The sequence below is a fragment of the Lissotriton helveticus genome, chromosome 3_1 (assembly GCF_964261635.1).
Source record: "Lissotriton helveticus chromosome 3_1, aLisHel1.1, whole genome shotgun sequence".
NCBI lineage: Eukaryota > Metazoa > Chordata > Amphibia > Caudata > Salamandridae > Lissotriton > Lissotriton helveticus.
In genome coordinates, this window is record NC_136061.1 from 1,341,784,639 (window position 1) to 1,341,803,773 (window position 19,135).

The following is a 19,135-nucleotide window of genomic DNA, read 5'->3' on the forward strand; positions in this document are numbered from 1 at the left end:
TGTCTCCGAGGGGTACTGTGGTCCAGAAAAGGCCTAACCATTTGCTGTGATAAAAACTCACTTCTCCCTTAACTTATTGGCAGGAGGGGCAGCGGGTGATGGAGCAGGGTTTAGAGAAAATAAAACCTGCTGGATTGGACCCTCAGTAACATTTATGAACAGTGTGCTGTGTAAATTATTCATAAAGAATGTTAAATAAGGGGAAATGCTTATGCGCATGCGTGAACTTATGCCTATAATAATGCATGAAAACTAGGCCGTATTTGGTCATGGCTTTGAATAAAATAAAAGACTAATGCTGCTTTTGTGTACGGAATAATATTTTTCTAAGAATAACGTGGGTTAGTGCAAATGCTGGGATGGTGCGCAATGTGAAAGTACATTTCACGAAAATAATAAATGTTTGTGCTTTTTGTCAGTAGAAACACAAGCATGGACCTACACTTCTGCATGTTAGTTTTGGGTTAAAAATATGAAGTCCAAAAAGAATGATTCTGCAAGAGGAAGAGAGAAAACGCGAAAAGCTGAGCATGCTCTTATGTCCTTGTGTGAGTGGAAGCAACGTAACTTCCTCACAAAATGGCAGAGGCGAACAATAGAGGCGTAGAGACTTGCAACATGTAAAATGTTGAAGGAAATATTTACTATGATTGTGTTCAAAGTTGTTTCCTGAGATGAATCTGTTGTAATGTTGAATGGTTATAACTAAGAATTGTTTAATAAAGGGAATATTCTCAAGAACTTGTGATAAATATCGCAAAATTAGCTGAACGCATCTTTGCATATCGCAGTCTATCGCAGGAAAACAACGCAGTGTTAAAGTAGTATTCTCAACCCGGTGGTACCATGCGATAGTCCCAAGATAACGCGTCAAATGACTGCAGTAAAAATAACGCGACACCTAAAAAACGCAAAACACGAACGTGTACAAAACGCGATGTTCCAAACCGTGAAACAAAATCCATCAATAACCAGGGAGAGCCCTGGAATTCCCACGCGTCATGCGGGAAAATGCATTCGAAAAGCAGGGAAAAAAATGTGAGACGACAATGTACGAGTTCAACCTCACATTCATGATGTAGTACAAATGTCCACTGTCCCCAATCAAAAAGGCATCTACTCACAAACAGCCACAATGTACATTGTCATGCAGTCCAAATGTAAACTTCGCCAATGAGTAAGCATACATGGAGCACACTGTGAAACTGCAATTCCCCATTACATTGCAGAGGGACAATCAACACCTCCTGCAGAGCAGACTCCACATATCATCAGTGATGTCGTTGACGACCCCCAGGACAACGACTATGATGAAATCCAACGGTTCATGGACAACCTCCAAACCCCACCTCCAGTAGCAGGGTAGCCCAGCACCATCGAGGTGAGCCCACCCCCTGCACAGACCACACAGCAGGAAGCACCCACCACCACGTCTGGTTCCCAGCACCTCACCTAAGAACACATGGCATTCCAACGCCGTGAGTTAGACCGCCCGAAGGAGCTGGCTGAACAAATGCAGGTGGGGTCAGGCTCATGGCAGCCAAACTAGATGCCATGCCTGGGTTTCTAAGTCCCATCATGGACCACTTACACTCCCCAACGGACACCCACAGTCCGCCCCATGCCCTCCAACAATCCAAACAATACATGGCTGTTGTCGCTGGAGTCATGACTCGGAGATAACAACAACTGTCCAGTCAGAGTGGCTACAGTGATGTCATCCGTGATTTGGGAAACATAAGGAGGGTCATGGACAACATGGAGCGGATGCAGGCGCAAAGAATGGCTACCACGGCTGTACAATAGAAAGCTGTAGATGGGATCTTCCATGCCCTGCAGATCCTCATCATGGGAATGATGCTACAAGACAGTGCACAGATGAATGCTGCTGCTACTTCTACATCCACATCTTTGGCCCCTGATGTGTCAATGTACACACCACTGCAGATCAAACCCCACCACCCACATGTGAGGCACATGAAACCTCAGAGGACGAAGATGAGGATGAATCTGCCTTAGTGGTAAGAAGGAGGCAGTAGCACCCATCTCACAGACATCTGTGTCCGGCTATGCTCAGACTTTCGGCGCTGAGCACAGACGGATGCATACGTCTCCTCTAGAATCTCCAGTCCCTGGTGATCACTACAGCGGTGTCCCTTCTTTAAATCCTTCCAGTGGCTGGTGAAGACGATTTCCATAAATCAGGCAAGAATTGGCCAACTCAGAAGCATTACGAGGGTGTCGGCTGACATTCCTGCAAATAGGACCTACGGAAGTCATTCAACACACCTCCTTTGTGTTTTCAGGCTGTCCAGACCCCCCCCAGTCCTGATGAAGACCCGACACAGATGCATATGAGTCTGCACTATCACATAGGGTCAAAACGTCCACATTGTTTATGTCAACCCCTCCACGCAACGCCTCAACTAAAGTAAGGAAAAACTGCATCCTGTTGTGCCTATTGCTTTCAAGAGTGGACACTCATAAAAAAATGTTTTGTCCAGATGTATGAATATATGTCACGTGTTTTATTTTTGTACAGCACTATGTCACCAATCACGACCAGTCACTAAGTGTTTCACAGTCTATGTGTTTTTTTTTGTTTTGGACAGTCAGCTATCTACTGATCTATTCGAAAAAGATATATACTTAAAAACTTACCTTTAGAACTGAATTTAGTGTTGTATGTTTCTTTGTGCCTTTCATTTGATGTTTGAAACATGATTCATGATATGTAATAAGTACAGTAAAACTAAGTATTCGTAATTCCCCACAGAACCACTTTTTTTGTTTAGGTTCAACACTCAGGTTCTGAGGGTTACTGGGTTACCCCATTATAACTAATGGTGTCGGCAGGTGAGCGGTGTGGCCTGGTTGCGCAGCGGCAGCCAAGATGGGTCTGGGGACCTAGGGCCTGGGGTGCAGCAGATGCTCATGATCGCAGGCACCACCGCTCACGGCTTTGGCCTCGTGGTGGGCTGTGAGATGCCACGCTGGCAGACACGTTGGCCATTGCGGAAGAGAACCACACCCAGAGCAACGGGTTTTTTATTCACACCCCTACCCTGGCCTGGTATACACCAGGCCAGACCACTCTGCTCACACTTACAGGGGGGGGACGTAACAAGCTACATTTTCATGATCTTCCCCACTGCCTGGGGTAACATGGTTGCGTCCACTGTTCACTACACTCCAGACACCAGCAGTGAATGTCAACATGGCATGACTGTGGTCTGCATACTGCAGTCTGGCCAGCACACCCACGCCAGACTTGTCATTGTGTACATTCTCATTTGTGTGTCACTTGCCTCCTTCGCATGAGTTTGTGACATGTGCATTCCCAGAGTAGTGAGTTGTATGATTGTGGAGTTGAGTTGTGGGGTGTGTTCATTTGGTACTAACGAACGAGCAATGCATTTGCGTAGGTGCCAGCCTCAAAGCACTGGTTGATGATGGACTGTCGGAAGATGTAGGAATCATGCACACTGCCTGGGTAGTTGGAAATGACGTTGGTGAAGAGTCCCCGGTGGTCCACTATTGCCTGCACATTGATGGAATGAGTGCGCTTTCTGTTGCGGTAATTGTGTGCAGTGTCGGCAGGGAACACAAGTAGGACATGTGTGCAATTGCCCCCAACAAGTGTGGGAAGCCTGCTATGGCGTAAAAACTTAACTTGGTCTCCAGCTGTTCCTGCCCAGTGTGGGGGAAGTAAAGGTACTGGGGTACCAAGCTGATGATGGCATCCAGGACAGGTGTGAGGAACTTTGATAGGGTTGGCTGTGAGACTCCTTAGACTCTGGCAGTTGTTGGTGGAATTTCCCAGAGGCCAACAAGTGCAGCACAGCCAACAGCTTTGTCTGAGTTGGGATGTTGGTTGTCCACTGTGTTGGTACCGTCAGCCTGTGGGCAATGATGGTCAGGATGTGGAGGATTGTTGTCCCTTTGAGCCTGTAGTGGGCAATGACATTCTCTGGTGTTAAGTCTGTGAGGCTGGTGCGTTTTCTGAAGGTCCGCTGTCTTTGTCTGCGCTGCCTCTGTGATAGTCCAAAGGGTGCGGGGGGTGGCAGGCCTGGGGGTGGTGGGTGTTGTGGCCCTGTTGGGGTCCCAGCTGCATGATCAGTAGCTCCATGGCATATGTTGATCTTCAGGTGTGGCTCTGGACTGGGCTCCCTTTTATGGTGCAGGTTGTCGTCCGACTTTACACCAAATAAGAGCAGGTGTTAAATCCCTGCTGCTCACGCGCCTTATCACCTGTTTTGTGATCTTATTGCCGGTCTGGCTGGTCGTTGAAAATGTTGCGAAGTGGTGTTGTCGCAGGTTTTTGCACAGGAATGCCTACTCTGCATCTCATTAGCGTTAGTTGCCGGTGTCATCTGTGGCGAGATGTTCTGCGGCTGCTATCACAGGAAAACTGGTGATGTGGGCTGTTAGCACCAGCTTGTGAATAGGGCGATACATTTATTGCCTCTTTGGCTGCAATAAACTGCTGATAAGTCCTTGAGAATATGCCCCAAAGTGTTCATGATGAAGAGTGGTGTGACAGTACTCCCCAAATCTTAGCTAATGCGAGATGGAGTTTGTTTAAAAAAATGAAACAAATGTGGGTTGAACAGTTAGATTTTACGGTATAATGGAAAGTCCCCAGTGGGTGTGGTTTGGTAGGTGTTTCTGCTGATGCTTGTTAGTGGGAGATCATTCCTGTCATCGGTGTGCTGTTTCCAGACAGAGGCCTACCTGATTCTTGACTCCTGACTTAACCTTTGCCACCCAACTCTATTTGAGTGGCCTTGCTGCCCTGACTGGCCAGTGGTGTAGTTTTTCCTGATTCTTACTTGGGTTAGTATAGATGATCTTTTTAATTTGCATAATCATTTACAAATGTATTTTGCATTTGTTTATTTGACATGAGTTTGAATTTATACATTGCCAATGTTTTTTCTCGGTGATAATCCATGATTTGCATTTATGTGTAACTGTACTTGATGAGCCTGTATTCTTATATTATGTAAACAATGAAAAACATAAAACTACGCACTGAGTCTGTTATTATTTAGTAGCATAGATATGTAGATAAGTACATATTATTGTCATCAACTCTTCAAATAAATATAATCCATTGTCACAATATATTCAATGTTGTAGGGAAAATGCACGTTTTTAATTATTTAGTGAACCAGTCATAAACTTGCATCACACTGAACCCCAGCGTGAAGGGATTACGTTGGGTAGTGTAAATGGGCCTGTGTTTTTGAAAATTATCGATCACTGATTGCTGGATCAGTTTTGGTAGCAGAGGATGGTTAATTACTGATTAGTTTGGCAATAAATATTGATTATTGATGATTACCTTGAAAAGCTACTGTCTTTGTTTTATGTTGTTTGAAAGGATGGGTACGGAGTTTCCTAGGATGATTTTAATTTAGCCAAAGTGGCTGAAGAATAATGTGGAAAGGTATCACACTGCAGAAGTACTTTGTCTGTTGTGGTAATATATAACAGCAAAAGGTTGTCGATGTTATTTTAGGGACTTATTCGATCGAAAGAAGATTGCATGAAATAGTGAAAGGTCCACTTCCAAAACTCTGGCCTTACATCCCCAATGGAGTACCAAGACCTTATTCTGAAAGGAAAGTTCTCTTCTGAAACTCTGGCTAGTATCCCCAGAGGAGGACCAAGACCTCCTTTAACTCGAGTGAGAGTAGAGTAGCACTGGTCGTTATTTTACTAGTAGCAAAAGGATTTCTTTTTGAATAAATGAATGTAACATTGTGCTTACTTCTTGTAATGAAACTCTCTCTTTATTAGTTGAACAGACAAAGTAGCATTGTTTTGTGTTGTTTCTAACAACAAATAGTTGAGAAAACGTAGAAAAATACTTTGCTGTATTATTTTGTAAAGGGAGGTCAGTAGCAGGAGTAATACTGACGTCACAAAAAAGCAGCGCTGGCATTGGTCAGGCAGCGGGTGTGTAGTGAGCCATGATTGGTTGGTTGCTGTCAGAGACGCGCTGGTATTTGTTGAGATTTAGCTAATAGAGTGCGAGGATTTACGGAAATGTTCTCTTGTTTGTTTGGGTTTATTTAGTGAGAAAAAGAGTGTTTATAAATGATGATGGTTGAAAGAATAAAAGATTTATTTAAAAAAGACAAGCCGATAGTTACTAGAGAGGGACTTCATATACCTCCTCCGAGAACACCTGCTTCTTTTATGATGTTGGAACGTGGCTATCATACATGTACATGGTTAGAGAACTGGATGAGTTATAAAGAAGATGATGGAGTTTTAGCTTTTCCAGTGAATGGTACATTTAATGTAAGGATTTTGGAGAACTTGAGAGGACGAATTACTTCATTAAAAAAAGAAATCCTAGACCTACGCAGTATGAAGCACTTGAAAAATGGGAACATTAGGCTTATAAAAGGAAGAGAGACAAAAATGGAATTGAAAACAGGAATATAATATCGAGATGTTCTGAGGAGGAGATGTGAGTGCAGATGGATCATATCCAGTAATAGTTGCTGAAGATCAAACTAGAGGCAAAAGTAAAGAGAAAAAGAATAATTTAGGGACTTCAGAACTAGATAATGTTTCAGATGAGATTGATGATGAGTTGTTAGATGAAATACTATTAAATAGACCTGCACCATATCAGGAAAGTGTTGGGGGACAGTTCCAAATGCACCACTAATTGAAATACAAGTTCCTCATGTTCCAAAAGCTCCACAAACTCCACAAGATACCACAGCCTCGTGTTGCAGGAGAATGAAGTTAACATGCTGAATAAGGCAAGGGAGGAGTCAACTCAAAGAATTAGTCAGATGAGTCTGAATGCAGAAGTTTTATCAGTACCAGTAATGATTGGCCCTATAGTTCCATTGTATAGTGAGAGTCAGAATATATCAAGAGTACATGCATTGACAATTCCCGTGAATAATGCCAGGAATGTTAGTAGATCAAGTTGAGATGAGTACTTTATTGATTGATCGTCCAATGAGTGAAAATGTAACTGAAACCCCAAAGAGAATTGTACAGATGGATCCTAGAAAATTAGTGCACAATACCAGTGGAACATCTCTAGTATCAGGGAGTTCAGTGGGTCCTTCACCAGAGGAGTTGATAAGAGGAATGGAGAAGAATAACTCACAATCGAGTATAAATGTAGCTAGGTTGAGAGATCTGGAAGAAATAATTATTGGTAGAATAAGTACAGAAAGATTGAGTATGTACTGGGATGAATATTTTTGTGTAAGAATATAACATGGAAAGCAAATAATTTACATTAGAGGTTGGCAGAAGCTGCACAAGAATATAGAGTAGACATAGAAAAGTATAAAGTTTTTGCAAAAAACATATAGATTGGATTTTACTGTAAAGGATTTGGAGAATTTGAATATGTCTGGTAAACGACTGCAAATAAAAGAATTAATGAATATCTTGAAAAAATGGGGAGATTTAGAACAGTGGAAAGGTAGAAAGGCAAAAAAGAAGGTAGAAATGTTTGCAAGTAAAAATGTGTCTTTATTTCCATTAAGAGAATCAGGACAGGCTGAAATGGTATGCCCAATGAGAGAAGTACCAGGTGGTGGATATGTTCACATGCCTTGGTCAAGACAGGATATATTATCCTTTACAAATGATTTTCCTAGGTTGAGGGAGAAACCTGTCGAGTGGTACAAACAGGTAGAGAGGTTTGTAAAGGTTTCAAAATTTGTATTAAAAGATTTCGATGGTTTGTTTGCGATCGTAGTGCCACCTGATTTATGGACTGAGTGTAAAACTAATGTTGATTGGCCAAAAGAAGAATATCCGAGAGATGTAAAAACAGGAGCACCTTCAGAAAAATGGATGAGGACATATAATCAAGTAATCACTTTTCTGAAAGGTAAAATCTCTCCAAAAGAAACAGATTGGGTTACAATTGACAGGACAACCCAAGAACTCAAAAAATCAGCACATGTCTATTATGAAAAGGTTGTTACAGGTGTTCCAACAGTATAGTAGTTTTGAAAGTATAGGTGACAAATATATGGGACATTTTGTATATAGGTTTGTCTTTGCATTAAAACCTAAAATTAGTAACATGATTCAGCAACATATGTTTTGTTGGCAGAGTAAAACAGTTGATGAGATTCTGAGATATGCTAAATATTGTAACACTGATATTGAGTCAAAGCCTAAAAAGGTGAAAGAGAAAATAAATGATGTGGGCACAGGTGAAAGTGGTACAACAGAAAGATGGAAACAATTGTTCTCAAACAGATTTTCAGATGAAAGGGCAAAATCGAAATGGTCAGGTACTAAATAAAGGTAGAGGTAGAAAGTTTGGACATTGGATGAATAAGTGTGGAACTTTATTGAAAATAATGGCTGAATCATAATTTCAATCCACAGATGCAGAATGAAGTGGTTGTGAATCAACAACAGAAACTACCGAAGCAGGTAGTTACACCACAAACACAACAAGTACAGGTGCCCCAAGCTCCTATGCCAAATGATGTGAATGCTCAAGTACAGAGATACAGTGTGAATACTGGATTTCATGCAAGTGAACAAGTTGGTAAGAATCAAAATGTGCAAGTGGTTTCACAATATTTGTTGCAATGTTCAGAGAGTGACTCAGACTCATCTCAATGATGGTGCCTGAGTGGAGAGGAAGAGTGCATGCTTGGCGCATCTCTAGAGGTAGATCAACCAGGTCCTTTTGTTGATGGAAAAGTGGATGGTAATGGTATTACATTCAATGTGGTGCTTACCGTTCTACTGTGAGAGCAGCAGAAATTCCAAACCTACCCCTCTTGGGAGAAACAATCTAATAAATATATTAATACTCTGATATCAAGACCACTAGAAGTTCATACTGGAAGATTCAGAGACATGCATCGGTTTGTGGTGTGTGATACAAGACCTGTGAACCTTTTAGGAAGGGACTTGCTCTGTAAGATGAACTGCACCATCTATTGTACACCAGATGGTATTGCTTTTCAAACACCAGATGAGGATGTTGCTTTTAAAATGGTGTAAGCGAAACATGGGACAGAAGTGAATAGTTTGTATTCACTGCTAACAGAGGAGGATTTACCTGCAGAGTTGAGAAATGCAGCGTGACTTGATGTATGGGATTTTACAGGAAAGGACGTTGGATTGATGAAAGGTGTGGATCCTATACAGGTTACAGTTAAACCAGGTGTTTATCCAAACACACCTCAGTACAAGATGAGTCCTGAGATCACAGCATGAGTGATTCCTGTAACTGATCAAATGATTATGCAAGGTATTCTAAAAGAAATACTAAGTTGTCCTTGTAATTCACCCATTATGGGGATTAAGAAACCAAGTGGAAAATATAGAATAGTTCAGGGTTTCAGAAAAATTAATAAGACTCTAGTACCTTGCTGTCGAATAGTACCAAACCCAGCAGTGATTCTTGACCAAATTCCTTGTGATGCATAATGGTAAACAGTAACTGATCTGTGTCAAGCATTTTTCTTGATACCTTTGCATCCAGATCACCAATATCTTTTTGCTTTCCGGTTCGGAGACCGTGTATTGGCATGGTGCCGAGTTCCTGAAGGGTATAAAGAGAGTCCTTCGATTTTTAATCCGATTTTGAAAAAAAAAATGGGGTCATTGATCATGCCAGAAAATTCAGTGTTAGTACAGTACATTGATGACCTACTGGTGGCATCAAAAACACGAGAAGCCTACGTGACAGATATAATTGCCTTACGGAATCATTTTGCAGAAGATGGGCATAAAGTGTCACCAGCAAAATTACAGTTTTGTAAAAAAGAAGTTCAGTATTTGGGATACAAAATTGAGAAAGGAGTCTGAAAAGTAACACAGGAACGAATCAATGTGATTTTGTAGATGGGTCCTCCTAAAACTCAAAAAGAAGTTTGAATGTTTTTGGGAATGGTTGGTTACTGCAGACAATGGATCAGTGGGTTTTCAATGATTTCAAAACCTTTACAGAGGTTGACACATAAAGATGTGGTTGATCCGATTGAATTAGATGAAGTGTGTATGAAAGCTTTTATTGAATTGCAAAATTATCTTTGTCAAGCACCTGCATTGGGAATGCCAGATTACACAAAAGATGTTGCATTATTCTGTTGTGAAAGAGATGGGTGTGCACTTTCAGTCTTAACACAAAAACATCGAATGGCATGTCATCCAGTGGCATATTTTTCTGCTACTTTGGATTCAGTGGCTACAGCGTTACCAGGTTGTTTAAAAGCAGTGGCTGATACTTGTGTGAGTCTCGAGCAAAGCGAAACAATTGTTATGGGACATCCAGTGAAAGTATATGTGCCAAATTATGTTGAGATCAGATTAACAAGGACTTGGACTCAGCATATGACGTATAGTCGGCTGACTAGGTATGAAAGAGTGATTTATAGGTGCTGAAAATGTGACAGTGACAAGATGCACAATATTAAACCCAGCAACTTTGTTGCCAAGTTTAAATTGTGAAGAAGCGAAAGATGAAGCAGATCATGATTGTTTGGAAGTGACAAAATTGTGCACGAAACCAAGACCTGACATTAAAGGTACTTCGCTAGAAGATTTAGATAGTGTGATGTTCATGAATGGATCTTGTCTGAGAGATGAAAAGGGTGAATTGAGTGCTGCCTATGCAGTATGTACAGTGTCTATGGTTCTTGAAGCATCTTGTCTAAAAGGGATACATTCTGCTCACATTTCTGAACTAATAGCTCTGAATAGAGCATGTATAATTTGCAAAAATCTGAGAATAACCATATTCACTGATAGTCAATATAGTATTGGGGTGGTGCATGAGATTGGTCAGTTGTGGATGGAAATAGGATTTCTGACTTCTTCAGGATCACCGATCCGGAACAGTAAAAATGTGAAGGATCTATTGAATGCATTACAAATGCCCAAAAAGATTGCTGTAGTAAAATGTTCAACTTTCAAGTCAGGAAATGACTATGTGAGGAAAGAAAACAATTACACAGAACAAGTGGCGCGTTTCTGTGCACACATTTTTATTTCAATCAACAGAGGGGTGGAGAAATAACATAAAAATTACCACTCGATGTTTTCTTCTTAAGAAACATGGGAAGAAATTAGGAAGCTTCAGGAAGAAGCAAGTGAGGAAGAAAAATACATATGTACAAAATCAGGTTGTAAAAAGGGAGCGGAAGATGAAGTATAGGTGTATGTTGATGGAAGACCAGTAGTGCCGAGTAGTTTATTTTCTCAGATGGCAAGAATGTACCATGAAATTGCACATATTGGAAGAGAAGCAATGATTAGACTCTTCAAGCAGTCATGGTTAAACCCAACGGTTGGGGTCATTCCAGAGAGTTTAGTGTGCCAGCAGCAAAATCCTGATAGAAAGACAGTTGTTAGTTGGGGTCGAATTGGAAAAGCAGCAGGGCCATTTACCCGACTACAGCTTGACTTTATAGAACTTCCCCCTTGTAATGGGCTAAAATATTTGTTGTTTGTTTGTTTCCTCGTTGGGTAGAGGCTTATCCAACAAGGAGGAATGATAGCCTGACAGTTGCTAAACTGCTTTAAAGAGAGATAATACCTAGGTTTGGATTTCCAGTCTCTTTAGAAACAGATAGAGGAACACGGTTTAACAATGAAATAATTTGGATGATTTGGGCAGTATTACAAATTGAGCAGAAAATGCATTGTGCCTATTGACCAGAAGCATCAGGAGTGGTTGAGCAAAATAATGGCACTATAAAATTCAGACTGTCAAAAGAGTGCGCGTCTACAACATTGAAATGGCAAGATGCTTTGCCCCTGGTATTGATGAGTCTTAGAAGCATCCCTGTTAAAAAGGCTGGATTGAGTCCTCACGAAATTTTGATGGGGAGAACCATGAAACAAGCAATTGTACCAGCAAACAACTGAAGAATATTTCAGATGATCTAGTGCTTGATTATTGCAAAGGATTGGTTGATCTGGTGCGTTCTGTGTCTCAGGTTTTAGAAATTGCAACCACAACACAGCCTGATCAAGCACATGATTTGAGTGCAGGAGAGTGGGTTCTTGTCAAGAACTACGTAAGGACGTAAGGAAGTCGTGTTTAGAACCCAGGTGGAATGGACCATATCAGATCATTTAGGTGACAACGATAGCAGTGAAGTGTGGTGGCTTGCCAAACAGGATTTATGCAAGTCATACAAGAAGAGTCCCAAGACAAGAAGAAGAGCAACAACTGGTAAAGGAATGAAAAGAACCAGAATCTGAAGAGCATGAAGCTATAGAATCTAGTGTTACAGATTATGAAAAAGCAGACCAAGAGGAAGAACCAAGTACAAGTCGAATAAAGTGGGCACCAGCTACTGGGTCTCAAGAGACTGCTGTTGAGAAAGAAAAAGAGAAAGTGACTGATGAAAATCAAGTTCAAGTACAACAAAGAAAATAATTTAATAAAAGAACTTGTGAACTTGGCAACGAAGGTGAAGAAGCAGTTCAAGATGAGAAGCAAGAAATGGTAATGAGTGGCCAAAAGGAGTGAAAAGACTGAAATACACTCAGGCCAGATCAAATAAATGAGATATCAAGTCAGACTGGACAAAGTGATTCAGAAGCAGAATCAGTACGAAGATCAAGAAGAATAAGAATTCCAAGTAAGAAATACACAGCTTCAGAATGGACATATGTGGTGTCAGAAGAAATTGAGAACACAAATCAGAAAGAGGAAGACGCTGATACTGATCAAAGTGACCAAAGCAAACTGAAACCACCTAAAAGGAACTGTGAAAATAAAGGTGAAGAATATTGTGAAAGTTCCAAAAGATTTGAAGAAGAAGAAGATATAAAAAAAGGAAAAAGAGGGGGTAAAGAAGAGAGGCATAAAGTGTAAGGATACACTGCTCTAGATGGTTTTTAGATAGGTTTTTTTGTCAAAAGGTTTTAAAGATTTTTAGTTTTTTTCTTAAATGTAATTTTTTTTATATAGTATCTAAAATGGCAAAGGTAACGGAGACTGGATATCAAAATCATAGTTTTAAATATAGATGTATTAATTCTTGCTTATGTAGTGTCTTAATACTAATAATAATGCTTGCTTATGTAGTATCTTACTACCAGCATTGGTATGGTTAACACTGATTGTTATTGCCCTTGTTTTAATGGTGACTAATCACACAAATAATACCAATAACATGGGAGTGAGAGAATAGATAATGTTACTAAGGAAAGTATAAATAACAATATAGAAAAGATAGAAGATTATACTATTTAACACCAGTCTTAAAGTTTGAAAAAGGAACAGGGGTTAGATCTAAAAACAACGATTGCAAAATACTGCAACCAGTATTTTTGCAACCAGTGTGGAATTTTGCAAACTGGCACATGTATTAATAGATTAAATTGCTGACCTTCTATTCAGAGTGGATCAAAATATGACATACCTCATGAATATTAATGACCTAGGATTTCTACATGTTAAAAAATATTTTTGAAGACCTGGCCCCTTATACTTAAATTTTCAAGGACTTCAACAGTTTTTAGTAAGAACAGACAAGCTTCTCAGGCCTGTAAGTCCTGTAACAAGGACACTCCTCCACCAGCTCCTCTTACCGGCATGCCTGTACACAATCTTGCATTATTCGCCAATTACCCAGCTACAGTAAATAATACACAACACTAGATTTGCTCCATACAGCAAAAAACTGATTCTCTGTCTGCCCTCACTGCTCTATATAAAATGTTGCCCCGACATGACCAAACGTTCACACTGTTAGATTCGCTCCAAATGTCAATTGATATATGCATTCTCTGTAGAAAGACACAATCAGACTTACTAAACTCAGAGCAAGAAACACTACTGGCCCATTAAGGGATTGTATACTGTTATGACCAGTGCTTCAGTTAACGTTTTGAAAGAGAAGTAATAACATTGCATGCTTAAAAGCCTGAAAAGCATTCATTTTATTTCATTTTATTAGAAAGTGTAAATGCAAAAAGATGTGTAAGTAAATTGATATCCATGACAGAAGAGCATGAGGTACAATTTAAGGAGGGCTTCAATTGCAATCCTAAACTTTCTATTTCTGTGGTCTGAGAACAAAATGGAATAAGGACCTGTCAGGTGGATATGTCCCAATCTGGAAACAAAATAAAAGAAGGCAGATCTCCAGGAAATAAGATGATCTAGCAACAGTTTCAGAATACGTAACCTAATGAATTAGAGCTATCACTTTTTTTTTACTACTGTTTGTAGAAATAATATAGCTTTTCACGATTGAAAAAACTTTAAAAAAACTTTTTAAAAACTTAAAGAGTTTGACTGAAAAATGCTAGTGACTAATTCAGAATTGAGAAGCATGAAACAAATTATTTTGATTACGCACTAAATGTATTCTATATCAGTGCCTATTGACTAATTAAATTGTTCAACCAGTAATGTAAACAGAATCAAGAGGAACAAGAACGTGACAATGATAGGAAGCCACGCTAATGCAGAATACTAAGGAAAATCACAGCAGGAATGCTACTGACATTTTATATTTTGGCACAAACATTTTGATCAACTAAGTGGCAGAGGAATAATTATGTCTATCAAAAATCCTCGCCGGCACAGTGTGTAAACATGTTTTTATTCCTAGGGCATGCAACATGTTTTTATTCCTTGGGCATGCAATAAAAAATTGACAGTTTTCTGCTGGAGTAGATAGTGGCATTCTATATGAGCATTTTCTCAAGAGGGTCCACGACTACTTAGAAAATGAATTAATTTTAACAGATTAATAGACTGTATATAAATAAAGAAGCTAAATGTACAATAGAACATTTAAAAACTTTCTGTAAATGTTAAGGAATTTGAAACTAAGGCTAAAAATTAAATTGGTATCCTCAGATTGATTCATGGGAGTAGTGCAGGTGCATCAAACAGCATATAGTATTGACGATGAGTGGGCTCCATTCAGTTTAGAAAAACTCCAACTTTTCTATTAAAATTATCCTTTTTTTCATTTATATGTGTTTGTGAATTAAATAAAATGTGTTATCATTTATATATCTGTTTGATGAATGTTTTTTTCTGTATTTTTTTGTGTATTATTTTGCAGTTCAAATCATTGATAATGCTTAGGCTGGGGTCTCTGGCTTACAGTAATGACTTGTGGGGTCCCCGGATTCCAATTATGATTCAGTGGGGGTTCACAGGTTCCAGTAATGAAGATTGAGTGGAGGTGCCTAGAAGTCAAAAGGTTGGGAACCACTGTCCTAGAGCTTTTGCCCCCTGTGCCACTGCACCTGCTGCACCACAAGGCAATACCTAGAACAGAACCGCTTTTCATCAGGAATACAATCATCAAACATATTCAATACAGCAACCTCCGCTCAAGATTGGCACCTCGCCTCCAAACCCCACCATACTAAAAAAGATCATAGGTGGTACATATTTCTCTGTAGAAGAAACATATCTATGGAATTCATTACAAGTCAAGTCAAGTCAAAAGGCTTTATTCGATTTTAAAAGCAAAATAATAAAAGCATACATTATAAAGTGCCATAAACGTTAAATATAGATTATACAATTGTAACATTCACCAATTTGAAAAACTTATTACACGGTACTTATCATGTCGAAGATAACTCAATCAAATATATATGTTCATATAAGGTTTAAAAACCTAGTATTCCAGTAAGTAAAAAGGGAATTTAAAATGGGGTTAATTGTCATAAACATTACATTGAATTCCGGAACCTAATTACAAGTTTTAAAAAACTGGATACTGCAAAGGTGACAGAATCATTTTCAAACTGTTGCAACTTAATAAATGCTAATCTACAGGTGCGGATCCCCCAAGCCCTTAAAATAGGTTTCAAGAAAAACCCCCTTGGTGCCTGATAGAATTTGCAGAACAGTAAACAATGAGTATTTGATTGAAAAGAAGTGTCACCACATGGGAATATTAGATTTTCCCTTGACCAGTTGTTAAAATCTGGGAATGTGATCAAGCGGAACATGGTCCACAACCTAAAACGGGTCAGTAACATACGAGCGTAGCAGCTTGGCTCAGATAAAAGATACTGTTGGGGCCATTCACAGATTGTAATTTGCTGGTATCCAACAACTGTACTTTTAGCTTTTTCCAAGCCCCACCTCTTGCTAGCTAAATGGTCAAAAAACACCTTTTTTAGTGACCCTCTGGACACGACTTCCATACTTAATGGCCTCTTGAAAAATTCCGGATGCCCAATCTCGGTCAACATGTTTTTTACGTAGGAGAGCCATTTAATATTAGCTACTCCATCGAGTTTAAGGCAATCAGTAACTAGATCTCTATTTAGTGATGTCTCAGGGGTAACCCATACCTTGTGCCACAGTAGTATGGGAGAGGTTTTTATGATGTCTAAAATATATGGTAGGCCCACTTCAATATGTGCAATATAAGTGGCTGTTGATTTGGGGGCCCCTAATAAATAGCAAATGTACTTATTTTCGCAATGTTGTATCTGTTGTGCGTTTTCGATCCCCCAGAGGCCTGAGCCGTATGTAGCTGTGGAGACACATTTTGCTTTATAAATGTGGATCAGTTCTCTCACAGGTCTACCACCTAGTTTAGCCACAAAGTTAGTCAGAGCACCTATGGCCTGAGAAAAGGCTAATGGTCTAGCAGTCAGTGCTGCATACCATCTACCCTTCCTGTCAAAGTTTATTCCTAGGTAAGAAAATCTCTCTGTGGTCTCGATCCTCTTACCATCAAGAAAAATTGGACAGGGTGCCCCTTTTGTCCCGGGGCCGCACGACATGGTATATGTTTTTGTGATATTAAGTTTTAGCCCTCTATCTGAAGAACCGGGTTTTAGAACCCAGCGGCGCCAGGGGAAACGCCCAAGTCTCCGGGTCCACCTGTCTTAGAGTACAGAGACACGGGGTACTTCTTAGTGACGTCAAAGATCAATTTTATTAGCTGCAGCCAGTAACAGAGATCCCTAGAAGTACAACACGGTGTATGTTCTGAGGAGACTGCTCAACTTTACAAAGCTAGTCATCTCTTTTTATACCAAATATTATGCTTCAGGCAAACATTCCTTATTTACAGTTGACCACTCACATGTTTTCACGACAAAGAAAAAGCAGGAGCATGATGACAAGCCCATTTTTCAGTTTGTCCAGCCCATTATCAATTATTGGTCAAACCCAACATTCTTCATCAGACAGGTCGATCGAACCCATCATAAAAACGGGCACATCTCCATCGTAAACGGACCATAAAGAAAGGAGCAGAGACAGGTGTGAGCAAGATAAGGCATAGTTGTGTGCAATGAAAAGGTTTATGGTGTACTGTGTCTTGATCCGTAATCTTGATCAGCTACTAAAAAGGAACTGGCCTAACAAGTTTGGCTTCAGGCAAGAGGGTCGCTCGCTCAGGTCATTCAGAAGTCAGCTAAAGTGTACGTGTGCTTGAAGACTCGTTCGGCCACTGTTATCGGCCTATGTGAGGGCAACCACAAAATGGCTGCCGTACACAAAATGGAACCCGAAGGTTCAGAACGGAATCCCAGATTTCGTAGTGAATCCATCACGCGAACATGACGAAAACACTCGTACATAATATACTCGTTATTTTCGGTCCGCTGATATCAAAATAGTCACGCTATGACCACCTTCATTGAACGGGTTCAGAATCTAGGAACCTCAGACCCTCCTTTTGCCCTTACATAGGCAACCACCTAAACTCACGTCAGTCTGAATCCAGGTCTATACTCATCAGATCATCAAGATGTTGCTGTAGCATCATTCTATTACTTAGCACGTCTCTTGATACAGGCTTCCTTACACACGATGTAGCACAGAGGCCACATATAGCAGGAGCACACTGTACGCCCAGACAGAACAGGAAAAGGATGGCTAAGATCATCCCAATGACCATCAGAATCTTCCATCCCCACGTGGATAACAGTTCCCAGAACCATCCTATCAGCGACCAATCTCCTTTATCCACGTGTATAGATTCGGAGATCTTATGCAGTTTGGAAATGGCCTGGTACACTGTCGGAGCATTGTCTGGAATGAAAACACAGCAACTTGATTGGATCACTTTACATACCCCACCTCGATCTGCAAGTATGACATCCAACGCAACTCTGTTCTGGAGAGTCATAAGACGATCTGACTGGAGCTCAGCAGTCAAGTTACTAAGGGCACCGGCAGTTTCTACTACGGTGGACTCAACCACCCTCGTCAATTGCCGTATGTTCCTACTGTTAACCATAGGTCCCCAAAACGGCAGAAAACCCTTCAAGAAATCTCCTAATTCTTGTCCTGCAGTGTCTTCCTTACTGAAGACACCTCTAACAACTCTCGTCTTGTGGTAATCTGCCGCCGCTGTGTAGGTGGGGGGCAACAGGAACGAGACAAAACATGTGCCCGAGAAATCAGGGGGCAACCATGTGTACGCTCTATCGTAACAGACAAAATAGGTACCCTTAGCTGCTTGGAACGATGGGGAAGCCTGGGACGCAAAAACATAAGTCTCAGTGCATATACTCTTCCCTAACTGAGCTCTCGGATTCTTGCCATTACCTTGCAGACATAGATGACCCTGATGGGGTACAATCGAAATCGGAGAGGATCTTTTCGCTCGCTGGTTCTCGCTCAGACTCGCTCCATATCCAGTCACGTTCCATCCAATATATGCTAGCGTTTCATCTTTCGGGATAGTCTCATAGGAACTAGCTCCCTTAATCATATCGACTATTCCCTTAACTAGAGCACTATTCTTTGGATTGTCTTTCACAGAACGTAGGGGGTTGAGTTCACGAGCATAGATGAACATCGTTCTGTATGCCCACACAGAACCATTATAGCTGAATGGCAGGACCAGGTAGGGAATACCTTTATCGGTAGTATTGGGCATAAGGCCACACACCCAACAGTTCGTCGTGTTCACTAGTAGCTGGTGTTGGTGCAAAAGCTGAACAAAGGAGTTATTAACGAATTCCAATCTCCTAATGGACTCATGTTTGGGCAGAGGATGAAAAGAATGCGAAGAAACAGTAGAAGAAGGTATGGGTTGTGTAGTGGGTGCAAACGTCACTTGAAAAGAGAATATAATATATCCCATTAAAAACATTATTAAGCTAAGCAACATGAGAACACACAATATTAAGAAACATTTTCTGCTCATTATCT

General features: G+C 40.4%; 1 protein-coding gene across 1 annotated transcript in view; it reads right to left on the reverse strand.

The window, feature by feature from the left end:
• Nucleotides 1–19,135, reverse strand: part of LOC144824966 (roundabout homolog 2-like) — a 1,188,518-nt gene that overhangs the window by 914,076 nt on the left and 255,307 nt on the right. The window lies entirely within an intron of this gene.